We start from the raw sequence: 15259 nt of genomic DNA on the forward strand, positions 1-15259 counted from the left end.
AAATGCCTTCATTCTTAGAACTCCATCCCCACCTTACCTAGTTATGATATCAGGGAATGATTCATGAGAACAACATTCTGAAAACTTCCCCATTTTAGGAGATTTTTGGTTTTTGCAAAATGTGACAGATTCATATTTCAATAGAAATAAACCTACATGACAATGAAAAATCAAACTTCCTCTGTATGGTACTCATAGGGCCCTGCTATTAAATGTTGCTCCATTTATAGTTTATTTTCCTATATCTTCAGGCTCTAGAGCTTCTGGTTTTGTAAGGCATCTTAAATGAGCCATAGAGAAACAGCTGCTCCTCTAAGTCCAGGATTATTAGGTTGTGCTGATTCTGAATTTCTGAATCATAAGCTTACCTCCCTCTTGATCATGTAAACTCTTGATGCTCAAAGTAGGCCCCTACCTTGTGGTCCTTCCTGATTCAAGCCCTCTACAGACAAATCCATTTTGCCTATATTCCAAGATGAAAGTATCTTAGTTTTGAAGACTTGTACTTTACTGATGGAATTCTTTGCCTATTCATCATGCAAAACACAGTGGCAATTTGACCAGCAGCAACTGCCTAGATAGCAAAACGCATGTCCCTTTCATTTCTACACAGCCACTGCCAAGTTACATGGGATGCCTCAGGGAGAGTTCTGAGCTACTCCTGATCCCTTTATATTGATTGGTACTTCAAGTTCCTCTCTTAATTCACAACACAACAATTAATACTAATCTGTGGCATATCACAACTCATAAAAGACCACTTCCCAGACTATCATAGCTCAATAAATATTGAGCTCAATAAATATTTGTTGACTAAATGAAGGAATTAATTTATGGTCTTGGATGGGAGAAACAAAGGATCAGATCTCTTCTCCGTAACCACAGCATTTGCAGGTGTGGGGCATGCTGCCTTCCACATCATTGTGTTACCTCCTCTCCCAGCGCCCCGGTGTGAAGTCAACGTGACCTGGGATTGGTGTGAAGTGCTTTGCACATACGATGTTGTGAAATACAAGTTGTCAATCTATTTGTCTGAAACAGTGTAAAATTTTCTTTCATATCTAAACTAAAATCAAAAACAACCTCTGAGTGTCACGCCACGAAGCAATCTGCCATTGCAGTGCTGGGTAATGGCTTCCACTCCAGCCATCACTGTGTCATCCTCCCCTTCTCTACTCTTCTTCTGCCGCCTCTGACCAAAATCTGAGGTGACTCTGGACTTTTCTAGTGCTTCTTATTTTTTAAAAATCTTAGCTTTAATAAAAACACATGGAATATGTCAATTCCCTCCCACTCTATAAACAGCAAAATCCAAAGAATGATTTCTAAAGAATTATTAAATCACACTTAAGAATTTACATTATATTCCAGTAGGTATATAATGTAATATACCTACTCCAGTAGGTGAGAAAATATTGAAATATTGAAAATATTATCAGTGCTTTATAGTGTGGGAAAAACCCTGACTTTTTAACATTGACTCTAAACAAAATCTGGGGCAGTGAAAAAGAAATAACCCAGATTCTACAGCTTGAATTGCTGCCCTTTTTATATAGCTGGTCAACATTTTTTCCATCTCATTTTAATTTACAAATCTATGATTTTCTTAAGCTAAGTTCTGTATTCAATTGGCATAAAATATCAGCATAGCTAGGAAGCATTTCTGCATTTTACATGATAATACTTTTACCCTCACATAAAATTTGTGTCTTTGAAAATAATTTGAATAATTTGGTGCCTTATGATTAATATACCAGACACATACACATATCTTATTATAATCCACCTGAGGTTATACTGAGAAAAATCTCTATATAACAAACATATGTACAAGGCCCAATGATCCATTTCTAGAGAAAGTTAAATAAACCAAATTTTGGTTTGGCCAGAGGACTTAGTCCCTTGGAGTTTTCTGCTACCTCAGGTGTAACTGAATGTACAATTTTCTATCTGGAATTTCAGAGGTAATTAAGACTCAATTCTTTTTTCCCCTTGTACCTTTATTGGTTGGCAGTTAATGACTTGGCTTTTGACCAATATAGGAAAAAATACTTCTTTCTCTTGTAAGGACAGATATCATTTTCCAGCTCTCAGATGCCAGTTGGAGTTGACTCTGATATTCATAAGCAATAAAGTATTGTACAGGTAAAATCCTATTTAGTGGAGGAGAATTTTCTGTTAGGAAATTCCTTCTAATACGAAATAACTAGAAACAACTTATTGTTGTTTTTAGCAGGAAAACAGCCCTGTGACTGCCCTCATTTCACCTCATTTCAGGCCCTTTCATGATGACATGTCTATTGTACCACCAACTCACCAAAGTGGTGACAGGAGCCATGGGATTGAGCTGTGGTGGTGACTAAACAGGCCCAAATGTCTCCAAGTTTCCAAAGCCACTCCACAGTTGTATGGCAGCTTTAGTCAGCCTCATGGGGGAGGTCTGTCTGACCTCATCACCGCAGAGCAAGGCAGGATTTTGTAGAACATTCTTTTTCAGTCTCTTTAAAGAGCACAAGCAAGGACACATGAAAACTAGAAAATGGTTTCTAGGAAATTTAACCTTTCAAAATATGGGCATTATCTAATGATACAGTCATCACCAGCTGCTGCTGTATAAATACAATAATACATACAAAAGATGAAGGACAACTATGAATAATTAGCACAGTATACTCAGAGCTAATCATAAGATTATTAAAGTTACACATCGGCCTACACAAAGCAACAATTTTCTTCCAAAAAAGAGTAGACAGGTGTCACTGTCCAGTGAGGCATTTATTTTCAAACTAAACCCAGTTAAGAAGCTGGGCTGCTGGCCATAACTCCTACAGAAACCAACATATACTTCTGTGCCTCTGACAGCCCAGCCCGGAGATGAGTGCACCAGAGCAGTTGAATTGTATGTCATACTGTTTGCACTAACATGGCACCAAGCTTCAGAACTAACCACTCTGCAGAGTGGAGGTCAGCCCCTCTCCCTGTGTGGCTCGGTCTGCCCGTGTGGTCAGGACCTGCTGGGGATTCTATCAGCATCCCCTCTGACTCATACTTAGCGTTCAATAGCAAGATGGAGTCGCCAACAATGAGGACCTGGCAGAGGGCCAGCCTATTGGCACTAAAGCAATGCCTGCCACAGTGCAGCTCGCCGGGCCAGACATTTATGGGAAATGGCTGACAGCTGGATAAATAAGCAGCTCCTTTTTTTGGTGAGCTGCAGCGGAAGCAGAGTGCATGGAATAAGTCTTCAGGTATTATGCTTCAGATGACTCTTACTCTGAGCTGCTATGAAACAGTATCAGAGACACAAACATGGCACCTTTGGAGGTTCTCCTCTAGCGAAGGCACCGCAGGAAGAAAGGGGCCAAATCGCGAACTGTCAACCCACAGAGCCAGCCAAGGAAAGGCTCTGTGTGGACACATCAAGCATGAGAGGTGGCTGGTTAGACGCCGCTCAGTTACCCGTAGTCCCGCTCAGAGACTGCAGGAGGCGCTGTGTGTGGCCACTCCCTCACCACCCAAGCCACTTGGTGCTGAATTCTAAACCCCACTGACCAAGAAGAGAACCTGTGTCAGTCAGGAACCCAGAAATTCAAGATAGAGAGAAGCTGAAGGTATAAGCCATGTGGAAGAGCGAAATGGACAAGAGCTGTATAATGAGGTGATCAGGGTTTGTGTGTTTCTCCCCCAACAGCATCCCTCTTCCCCCCCGACCCCCCCCCCCCGCCGCACGGCTGAGAGTGAGTCATATGTTGAGCTTGGTTTAGGTTTTAAGGCAGTTTGGGTGTTTGAGACATATCTAGCATGGATAAGTTTAACGTTGTATTAGAAAGAATTCCCAACTTTTTCCTTTGTGTGGCTTTTCAGAACAGAATGAGCCAGATATCAGCAAACAGCAGTCAACTGAGATAAGCGGCTGTTTTAGGCACAGATGCCCTTGTGCCGGGAAAACAAGAACAAGTATGAACGAGAAGCAGGAAAACGAAATCCACAAACACAACTCTTGATTTACAGCTGTGAGACAATGCTTCCTTTTCTTGGACCTCAGGATCTGCAAACTGTGACTCACAGGAGGGTGAGTGTGCAGAGGTCCCGGAGAAGGCAGGAGGTGTCAGTGACAGGAATAGAATTACACCACACTTTGCTGTCCCCTTTGTGCCCCTGGGTCACTGCCAGGCCTGTCCTGATCCCGCAACATGTAGAAAGCCAAGGTGTTCAAATTGAATAATAGAGGATTAAACCAAAAGAAATTACTAGTAAAACATTTTCTGGAAAAAGAAAATTATTTTGTAAGCATGAGTGAAAAAGGAAAAGTTTCTTAGCTGCTAACTGGAAAGCTTTCCAAGTATCGGCTTATCGAGGAAAATCAGGACAGTCTGGTACTCAGCTTTGACTTCGTGATAGTGATTGTCCCTTTCCCTGAAGGCCGATGGCTCCACGTCAGAGGCCCCAGAGTTGGCTGTTACTCAGAAGCGCTTATGTTTTGGGGTCTTGTCTGAGTCAGACCCACGTGGGATCTGGAGGGGTGAAAAACGCTGGCTCAAGTTCTATTGTCAGATTTTGGTTCAAAATCATTTTCTTAGAGCTAGTGAGGGTGCAGAAAACTTTGAATAAAGGCAAAATGAAAGGCTTGGGTCTAAAAACAGGCTTTCAAAAGTAGAAACAGGATACAGGCAGTGGTGAGCTGACAAAACGTACGAGCCAGAATGGGAAGAGTAGAGAGAGAAGTAGAAAGACTCTGGGTCAGACTCTCTAAGAAAAGCTGTGAGAGAATAGGACCGTGGCTTCTTGGCTTCATTTCAGTTAGTGCCTCACACAGTTCATTTAGCTTCGGGTGAGACAAGGCTCCCATGTGTCCTGGTCTGCTCCTGCAAGCATGGGGAGGGGAGTGAACTATACCCAAACTTCTTGCAGCTCTTACCTTAATATAAGAAATACATAAGATTGGGGGCAGAGGTGGCCATATCTTTCTCTCTAGTTCTGATCCTTCACTGTTTTTCTAGCCCAGAATTTCCAACTGCATACTAATGAGGTCCACATCCATGGTCATCTGTATCTCTGAGTTCCTAGCATAGTGCATTGCAAAGGTATGGTCACAATAGATACTATTAGCTACATGATGGATGAATGAATGAATGAATGAATGAAATTACCCAGTCCACCACAGAAAGCCCTACCTTGTCCTTCCTTCCTGACTCTGGTTGCTGGCCCATTGCTATCTTCCAAGAAGCAGACAGTTTATAAAGGGGCTGTGTAATTACTGGGAACTCTAGTTGATGGAACAGACTGGCTATGAGGGATTATGTAGTTGAACTCAATAGTCCTTATTGACTGTGCCAGACCTTGAACTAGGTAGTCACTGGGGAATTTCAGATGAGTAAGACATGGTTCCTGAAGTTGAAGAATTCACCATCAAAGGAGGAGACATGAAAAAACTGAAAATTACAATTTGACATGTATTGGGATACAGGTAAGAATCAGGGCTATGAGTCAAAGAAAAGAGGCACCTCACCTAAATGGGAAGGTGCTGGCCTCAGTCCCTCAGAACAGAACAGCTCACAAGGTTTCTGCACGTCTTGGGACTTGGGCTGATCCTGATGGTATCACCACCTCCAGCTGTCTCATATCTTGTCTCTCTCTCTTCTCACTGCCTCCTCCTTTAGGTCTCTACAATACTACACAGTCTTTTCCAACTGTGCTATGCCCTCAAACTACTGGCTGAGCTTTATTCTTTTACTGCCAAACCATAGCCTACATTTTCGCACATTTTCTTCCCACCCTATCATCCCCTACCTACCCTTGATGTCAAATTCTCATCTCACAGTAATCCCCCTCTTGGAGAAGAATCACCAGTGGCCTCCTTATCACCAGATCCAGTGACCCTCATTGACTTTACCCAGAGCTGACTCTGCCAGCTACCATCCTACCAGTTGAAACGTTCCTCTCCTTCAACGTCCCCGGCTTCTCTGCCCTTTTCCTTCCCATATTTCTCCTCTGTTTGCTTCATTGGTGCCAATTCCCTTTCTTATCCCCTCACTGGGAGTGTTCCCTAAAGAACAGCCTCGGGACCTGCCCTGTGTCCAGAGTTCCAGCTCTTCCTCATGCTGATTACATCTGGATCTTTATTCTAGCTCTGGTCCTTCACTTTATTTCTAGCCTAGAATTTCCAACTGTATAACAATTAGGTCCACCTCCATGGTCATCCCTGTCACTGAGTTCCTAGCACAGTGCAGTGCATAGGTATGGGCACAATAAATAATATTAGCTGAATGATGAATAAATGAATGAACGAATGAATGAATGAAATAGCCCAGTCCATCACAGAAAGCCCTACCTTGCCTTTCCTTCCTGACTTCCTGACTCTGGTTCCTGGCCCACTGTTGTCTTCCAAGAAGCAGACAATCTAGAGTCACAGAGGAGTCTCACTTACAAAGCCTGATACTGAATCTTTCTATCAACCGTTTAGAGAGTGGTCTTGTTTTCTTATGCCCCTCCATTCTCTTTCAGGAACTCATTTTCTTTCTTGGTAAAACAGAACAAAAGTTATCGGCCTTTGTGGCAAGTACTATTACTCATGGTAACGTTCTGTCTTGTGGCTGACTGGCACTAGGACTGACATTCCAAGTGATTTATACCTCAGCCTCCACGTGCCCTTTCCTGTGATCTTTCACCCCAAAACAACAGCAACAACAATAACAATAGCACTTGCTGTGTGCCAGGCCCTGTGCTGTGCTAAGTATTATGTATGCATTATCTTTCTGAACCTTCTCAAAAACCTCATAAGCAGAAAACCTTTTATAGGGGAGGAAATGGAGGCTTAGAGAGGTCGAAGCAACTGGCTCAAGGTAACCAGCTCAAGGACATTGAAGTGAAAATATCCACTCTTAGCCACTTCACAGCACAGTCTCTCACATCTGCTGGATTCAGTTTGTGAGGCCTTGAGTCGGTTCACACCTACAACTCATTGAGTGCCTGTACCCGCTGAGCATTATGGGATTCAAAGTTTAAAAGGATCAAGGCCATGATCTCAAGGAGCTTACAGTCTAGAGGAAAAGCACCAAGATGAGACTGATGCCTGGGTAGTGACATGAGACTCTCAGATAAAAGGGCTGTATTTACACAAAGCACACACAGTTCAGTACTACAAGGTCCCTGCCCTTGAGGAAGGTCCCAGCTGCTGGAGCTTTGCCTTTGCGATGTTTCATATTTAGCTTCCCCTCCTCTTTGATCAGGCTCCTCTGTGTTTCTAAAGCTCATACTATACATATAATTTCCATTCAAATTCAAAATCTTCCCGATGATTGTAGTGAATGCAATGTTATTCAAGGACTTTTTTTTCTGAAAGAGCACCTATCTGACATGCATTTTTAATTTTATGTGCAATATGCAAATGTCATCACTGTAGTTGTTAACTGCAGTGCAGGATTGCAATTAACTATGGAGCTGTGCATTTTAGTTATATGCTAATGCTAATGAGATTTTCATAAAGCAAGTCCAATTACCAGCCCTATTTTTTAACTGCAAGAGCTGGTGCAAAGCAAAGGTGTTGACTTCCTTTGGAATAAATTACCCTTTGTCCTTGGCTCCTTCATCATATTCAATCATCCTAAAAAGTAACTCCTGCTACTTTGAATATTTTATCCTGCCTTGCTCTACAGTACAGTATTAATGGAGACTGTGGGCAAGATTGTTTAGAAACCAATTTATACTGCACAGGCAGTGGGAAAACTTCCTCCCAATGTAAACTGCTCCAGCAGAGGAGCAGAGCTTTGAATAGTTAAAGTAAACAGGACCTGGAGGAGACTGAAGATTCAGACAGTGAGTTAGCAAAAATAAATCCCAAGAGAGCACATACATGATGTTACCTTGGAGTGAGGAAGCTGCATGCTGTGAATGGGTATTTAAACTCAGATTTATGAGTAGATGTGTCACTAGTCAAGGACAACCTTGACAGGATATTTATTCATTCATTCATTTAAAACAGTTGTGGGGCTTCTGTGTGTCAGACACTGAACTAGGCACTGAGGGTTCAAATACGAATAAGAAGGGGAGGGGAGGGAGACTGAAGGTTAGAAGTGAAGGGAGACTCTAATGTGATATTTCTATATTGATTCTTTTACAAAAAGAAAAGTGTGAATTACATGAGCAATGAAAGAATAAATAAGGCTTTGGTGAGCTGACAGTCAAAGAGAAGGATACATGCATGTCAAATGATTTTGTAAAAAAGTGTGACACGTGTTAATGATACTTTTTGAGAGGCAGACAAAATGAAGGAAAAGGTCAGTTGGGAGAAGGGAGGTAAAGAGGGACAAGAAATCTCATGAATGACAAGAAGGTTCTTGAAGTGAGCCTTGAAGCTGAATGGGTCTTTGCTAGAAGGATTAGGTGGGAGGTCAGTCCAGAAAAGAGCAACAGAAAGTGCAGAGATGTAAAAGAGCAAGTGATTCAGGGTAACTGGAGGCACAGGGTGTGAGGCAGACCAGAGGTGAAAGATGACGTTAGAATGGAGCCACTGAGGGGTTTTAAGCAGGAGAGTGAACAACCAGGTTTGCCTTTCAGACTTGCCACTTGGGCAGCAGAGTGGAAGATGGGATGGGGTAGGGAGCGTAAACCACTGACCCTCCATTTCTTTTTTGGCTACCTTTAAAAAAATTTTTTTATTGAAGTATAGTCAGTTATAATGTGCCAGTTTCTAGTGTACAGCATGTTTCAGACATGCACGTATTCATTTTCATATTCTTTTTTACTATAGGTTACTACAAAATATTGAATATAGCTGCCTTTTGCAAGAACTTTTTCTCTTTTCAAGTCAGACTCTGAGACAAATGATCAGGTTATATTTTCCCTCAAGAGGATGTTTTTTTTGTGTCCCTGTAGAAGGTAATCACTCAAAAAGCCCTCTTTTTATTTTTAATATTTTCATCTAAATCATAAGGCAAAAAAAAATACAGGCTATAGAAATGAAAACTTGCTGATGTTGATATATAGTTTGAGTATCTTCCCTGCTCTGGATCAACTTCTAACCAGGGTAAAAGGAGCATAGAAAGTAAAGCACAAGGAAGGAAAGAGGGAGAAAAATAAGGAAAGAGAGGATGATACAAATTTTACCAAAAACTGACTAGAATTACATATGGGTGATGGGGCTACGCTTTCTTCTTTTCATCCCTAACCCTGTCGCTCAACAACTATCACCTCTGTGAGGGAGAGGAAAGCCAGGAACTGGGAAAGGACAACGGGACATGGCAGTTAATGGAAGCCGATTTTTTACTATATGTCAAGGTTAGAAAGGAGATAGAAGTTCTTTTAGCATAAAGTTATTTCAGCAGAGCAAAATTTTAAACACATCTGAAGAGTGTAGGATTTAGACTCTAAGAGAAGAGTTGTACCTGTGTGGATTAGAAATTGGAATGATTTAAAGAAGGTAAAAATAGTTCTATCTAACTCCTCTGCCATTCCATTGGCATCACTCTTTTAAAATGGCTGCAAGAGCTCCAGTGGTCACATTCATATTCCAGGTATCTGGATGGAGGAGGGGATTAGAAGAATAAGGTAAAGGATATATGATCAGTATCTTTGAAAGAAGCGCTGCAAATACTTCTGTACTACACTTCCACTTACATCTCGTTGACCAAAGCTTAGTCGTGTTTCCATAGAACAAGAAGGATTGTCCTCTAGCAGAAGGAGCTCCATTCCACTGTAACAAGGCCAGATGATTAAACATCTCAGTAACACAGACAAGTAAATGTAGTGTTGGGAAGTTAACGAGTTTCCATCAGACGTCTTCTATTTTAATTAACTATGAAGTACAGTCATCTGCTGAGAGTGAAGGGGTGAGAATCAAAGACAATGAAGAAGTTTGAGCAAGCAGATACGGGTTCATCCAAGATTGGGGTTTTGCTGGATAACTTCAATGGAAGGACCAAGGGTCAAGGGTGTTTCAAATATGGGCAATAAATATATTCTGGATAGGAGGAAACTCATGATAAGACTGACTGATGGATAAGCAGAAAGGAGAGAGGAGGGGTAAAATGAGTAAGCTGGAAGGGTGGGAGGACATGGCCAGAGGGTCTGTAGTTGCTATTTCAAAGAAGGAGAAGTTTCAAGTGATGTTCAGGTCCAGGGTGAAGCTGTGGGGATGGAAGGCAGGGATGGAGCAGGGATGGTCACTAGAAGATGAAGAGGTCAAAGAGCTGAATGGTTAGTGGTAGATAGGCCACAAAGAAAGACTATGAGACAAATGCCAAAGTCTTCAATGACTGAGAAGGAGTGAGCAGAAAGCCAAAAAAGAACAGCATTCTGGATGGGCAGTTCCAATAACATGAGCCTTAAAGGAGCAGGAATCCTGAGGCAGATGCTGATGGTCTAACCAATAGTCTTCCCTCAGACTCTCATATTTTTCTGCTGATAGAGGCCACATGCGTGAATTCATGACCCAACCACAGCCAAGAGGACTAGTGGGCAATATGCCAGGGGTAGGAGTCTTATGGACTGAGTGTTTGTGTCCCTTCAAAATTCATATGTTGAAATCCTAACCCCACAATGTACCATTATAGGAAGTAAAGCCTCTGGAGATAATTAGGTCATGAAGGAGGAGACTTATGAATGGAATTAGTGCCCTTATAAGAAAAAATGTAATTGAGAGAAATGTGGTCTCAGCCATGGAAGTATACAACTAGATTCGACCATATCTGCAAATCAGGAAGTGATCTCAGCAGACACTGGGTCTGCCAGTGCTTTGATCTTGGACATCCCAGCCTCCAGAACTGTGAGAAATAAAACATTTGTTGTTTAAGCCAGCCTGTAGTATTCAGTTATAACAGCCCAAACTGGCTAAGACAGGGGGCTCCTGGGAAAGACTTCCTCCTTGTTAAGTAATCACAGATGAGGAGAAATTGCCCTTTCTACCTTTGGACATTGTAGTAAGCTGAATAATGATATTCAAAGATATCAGGTGATAAACCTAGAATTTATAAACATCAATTTGTATGGGAAAAAAAGTCTGCAGATACGATTAAGGTTAGGATCATGAGATGGGGAGATCATCCTGGATTGTCCAGGTGGACCCTAAATGCAATCACAAGTGACCTAAAGTCACTCACAAGAGAGAGGCAGAATGAAATTTGACACAGACAGAAGAAAAGGCAATGTGAAGATGGAGGCAGAGATTGGAGTGATGCAGCCAAAAGCCAAGGAATACTGGCAGCCACCAGAATCTGGAAGAGGCAAGGAACAAATTCTCACTTAAAGCCTGCTTGGAGTATGGCCCTGACCACACCTTGGTTTCAGTTCAGTGATACTAATTTCAGACATCTGGCTCCAACCAGTGAAAGAATAAATTATCATCATTTAAGTCACCAAATTTGGGATAATTTGTTACAGCAGCCTTAGGAAATTAATACTGACATAGCTGTGAGGGATGTGATATCTGGAGTTGTGGCAGCCATCTTGTGACCACAAAGAAACAAGTCTGAGGATAAACATGCTGGAGAAGAAAAAGTGGAAATATGGAAAGTGCTGCTGAATTAACCAGTTATCATTCAAGAATATGATTTCTTATAATGTGAGATTATGAATTTCCTTATTGTTTATGGCTCTTCTAGTTGGGTATTCTGTGACTTGCAGCCAAAGGCATACTAATTAATACAGGCCTATCCAAAGGGTGGGGCAGTCACAGTTGGAAAGTAGCCATGAGTACTGAGGAGGGGGCTTGCCCCACTTTCCAACCCTGAAAATACATAGTACATATAATATGGAAAATGAACAGCTCCCATTTGAATGGGGAGCAGAACAGATAACTCAGAGGAGAGCCAGAAGATTACGAAAATGTCCAGGGAAGAGGTTGTAGGCATAGGGACATTTGTTAATTACACAGCAGGCTTTTTAGAGGACAGTTAAAGTGTTTAGGAAAAAGGGGAGTGGGAAATGTTCTGAGAAAAAGATTATGTGAATCAGTACAGAGCATTATTGTAACAAGATTATTCAGAGTATAGATAGAGTGGGGAACAGGGAGAGACTCATATTTTGGACAATGACCAAAGAAAATAGGTATAAAGCTTGGTGGATTTATCCAGCCCCAGGGTTGCCAAGAAAATGTTTCTACCAGTGCCAGGGCCAAAGTGCTCTTTAAACTTGAGAGTTTATCTGTGGAGTTTGTTAAACATGTTAAACATTTTCAGGCCCCAGCACCAAGATCCTGACACAGCAGAGCTCAGTAAGGTCCAGAAATCGTCATTTCTAATCAGCATCCAAAGTGATTCAACTGCAATTGATCTAGGACTGCATTTGAAACACTGAGAGCAGGGGCTTTCAAATGTTTTTCACTAAAATCTACATTCAGAAATAAAGGTTATTACATAAACCACATGTATACATACAAACACACATACACGTGCACAAGGTAGGTGAAACAATCTGGCTTAACATAATAGAAGTTTATTTCTCATTCACATAAAGCTAAAAGCTGAGGTCCCTGGTCAGGTGACTCTGGTGGCTGGCACTCCTGCCAGTGAGACTCAGGGACCCAGGCTGCTTCCACACTGTGATTCTGACATCTTGTGGCTTCAGGGTTGCCCTGGTGTCATCCAGCAGGCATGTGGAAGGAAGAGAGTGGAGGAGCCTATGTAGGAGAGTTCTATGTGCCATATCTGAAAGTGGCATAGATCCCTCTGGACGTACAACTACAGCCAGAGCCCTGTCACCTGGCTGGCTGTAAGGGAGACAAGGAGACGGAGAGGGTCCCCCAGAAAGCACTATCACACTCTCCACTCTAGAAAACCAAAGGTTCACAAAATAATACTTACTCCTACCATATGCAATATTCTCTGATATTTTTCTGCTTTGTTCTGGTCCATGCCATTCCATTTTCTTTATTTTTTAAAATGCCAGCCTCCACAACTAACTCAATTTCATGTACTGCCCAACAATCCACAGCTTGGAAAGTCCTGTCCTGGAGGGGCAGATAGCCCCACGATTTGAGGCGCTCTTTTTCCTTTGAATGTACATCCAACACCCCCAGTCAGGCATACAGCAGGCATTTAGTAAGTGGTCACCACCGCTGCTCTTAGGATTGTGGTGGTGAAGAGGAGGGAACAGAGAAAAAAGGGCTCCTCTTCCCTGAAGATGTGAAATTTTTACAATTAACAAAGTGAAAAATGGCCTCCTTTTGGTATTTTGGGTTAAGACTCTAGAATTGAAACTTACCACTAGGGGGACAGTGGAGGAAGAAAGTGAGGGAGAGTGTTTATAAATTAAGGGAGGACAGGACAAGCGTAGATGCTCTGCTTGCTTCCTACATGGTTGGTTTTCTCCCTGAGCCTGCACCAGCCACGGTTCACCAGACATGCTAACTTTACCAGGCTGGAAGTGCCGGGAACTCAAAGCTGTAGAGGTTTCCATACAGGTGTCTTACCCTTTCTGATCTAGACTGATTGGATGATTACTTCTTGGATGAATGACCCTCAACTGTATTTCTGAAGCTCCAGGTAGGAGACAGGGCAGTAGGTGAGAAGGAGCTGTGCAATTCCAGCTCCTCCCCCAGCTCCCGAACTCTTCCTGCCCTTCCTGCTGTCTCAGACATGGTCTGACAAAGGGAGAGACAGGACAAGGACAGGAGAAGAGAATTGCGGAAAGGTGTGGAGATGGGAAATGGAAGCAGGGAGAAAGGAAATGAGGGAAGAACTCCAGAGCAATTTTTACTGGCTGAAGAGAAAGCAGAGCAAAGTGCTCTTTACTTCTCTTCCCATCTTAAGCATGGATTTATGAGAAAACAACCAGAGGAAGCAGGAAATTTCTCAGATTGCAGAATCCTAAAGGACTCAGAATTCATTGTTTCTTGACAAATGAAAAGTACCTGAGGAAAAATGCTGAGTGTCCTTTAAGCATCATGGAATAAGGGCTGCTCATCTTAGACATGTGAACAGGAGGTTCTTGGACTGAAAATCATGAAGAAGCAGCTAGCTGCTGGGAAAGTCCGGGAGGGGCGCTAAGCCAGACAGAGACCTGGAGCGGCTCTCAGCCCATCCTTCCCCGGGTAACTTCAGCCCTCAAAGAGTCTGCAGAGGTGAGACTGGAGTCCAGCTTTCTATTTTTAATTCATAATGTGGAGATAAGAGTTAAATATAAAGCAGATTAAGACTTCCCTTAAATCTCCTCTACAAAAGGAAAACTGGAATTAATCTACAGGGGCACTCCATGGATGGCTCAATACCATCATTTTCTAAGAATAAAATTAGAAGCAAAAAACTGTGTCCTTATCCTTTTGACATCCAAGAATTATTGCCATCAAAGTACTGCAGCCCATGAAATTACTTCCCAGGTTACACTCATTAGATTGAGCATTTTCATTCTATACACCTGTGGTTTTAATAGAAAAGAAAAAGAAAGGAAAAAAAGTCCCCTCACTTCATAAGACAACTGTTTCCATATACTGGCCCATTAATGGGATGCCAATGCATGTGGAAGTCATTATAAAATCACAAATGCAGAACGGCAAAGCGGATTTCAAACATCGATAAGCCTGGGCTTGTTGTGGAAGTCTGGACCGTGAGAATGTCGGATTTAGGTGGTGCACTGTAGCCTGTATTCCCTACACCTTGCAGCTAAAGAGGCACTCAATTACAGGCTGTGATTTTTTTTTTAATGTCTAATCACATTATATATTACCTTTATGGATTAGACATTAAACAAGAAGCGAACATGGCTCCTAGAGTCTTTGTCACTGGATGTGTTAACCAGATAATATGGCAGCAGCATAGCAAAGGATTAAGCATGCAGGCTCTGGAGCAGTTGGCTTAGGTTTGAACCCTAGCCCCATCAATTACTCACTGTGTGACCTTGGGCAAGTTGCTTAATCTCTCTGTGCCTGAGTTCCCACTTGTAAGGATTAATTGAGAAAATTTATGCAAAGAACTAAATCAGTTCCCGGCATTATGGCAAGGACTCACCAGCAGTTGGAGGTGTCGGAGATGTGCGAGAAATGAATGTGGAATGGCTGTGCACTCTGGTGGTTTTGTTCAAACCCACTGAGGTCTACAGTCCTCAGGACGCCTCAGGCGTTGTCCTGCAGAGGAAGAGAAACCAGTCAACTTTCTCTGCTGGTCTTCTGTGTATCTGAAGTCACTGCAATGCACTGGGCCTTGGATGGCATGTAATGTCTCAGTGTGTGCACTGAGATCAGTCCAGCAAGTCATAATGCTTTTCAGAACAGTTCTCTGTGTATGGTGCTTTTAGGGTCACAGAAGGATTACAAGACAAAGCTCTGTCT

At 42.3% G+C, this 15259-nt stretch overlaps 1 protein-coding gene across 1 annotated transcript in view; it reads right to left on the bottom strand.

Moving 5' to 3' along the window:
• The window catches only part of JADE1 (jade family PHD finger 1), a 206857-nt gene extending 191816 nt beyond the window's left edge, over window positions 1-15041 (bottom strand). The window contains exon 1 of the mRNA XM_074378656.1: window positions 14940-15041. The gene's annotated coding sequence lies outside the window, so the exon portion shown is untranslated. The remainder of the gene's footprint in view (window positions 1-14939) is intronic.
• Window positions 15042-15259: the final 218 nt, after the last annotated feature.

The sequence above is a fragment of the Camelus bactrianus genome, chromosome 2 (assembly GCF_048773025.1).
Source record: "Camelus bactrianus isolate YW-2024 breed Bactrian camel chromosome 2, ASM4877302v1, whole genome shotgun sequence".
Lineage (NCBI taxonomy): Eukaryota > Metazoa > Chordata > Mammalia > Artiodactyla > Camelidae > Camelus > Camelus bactrianus.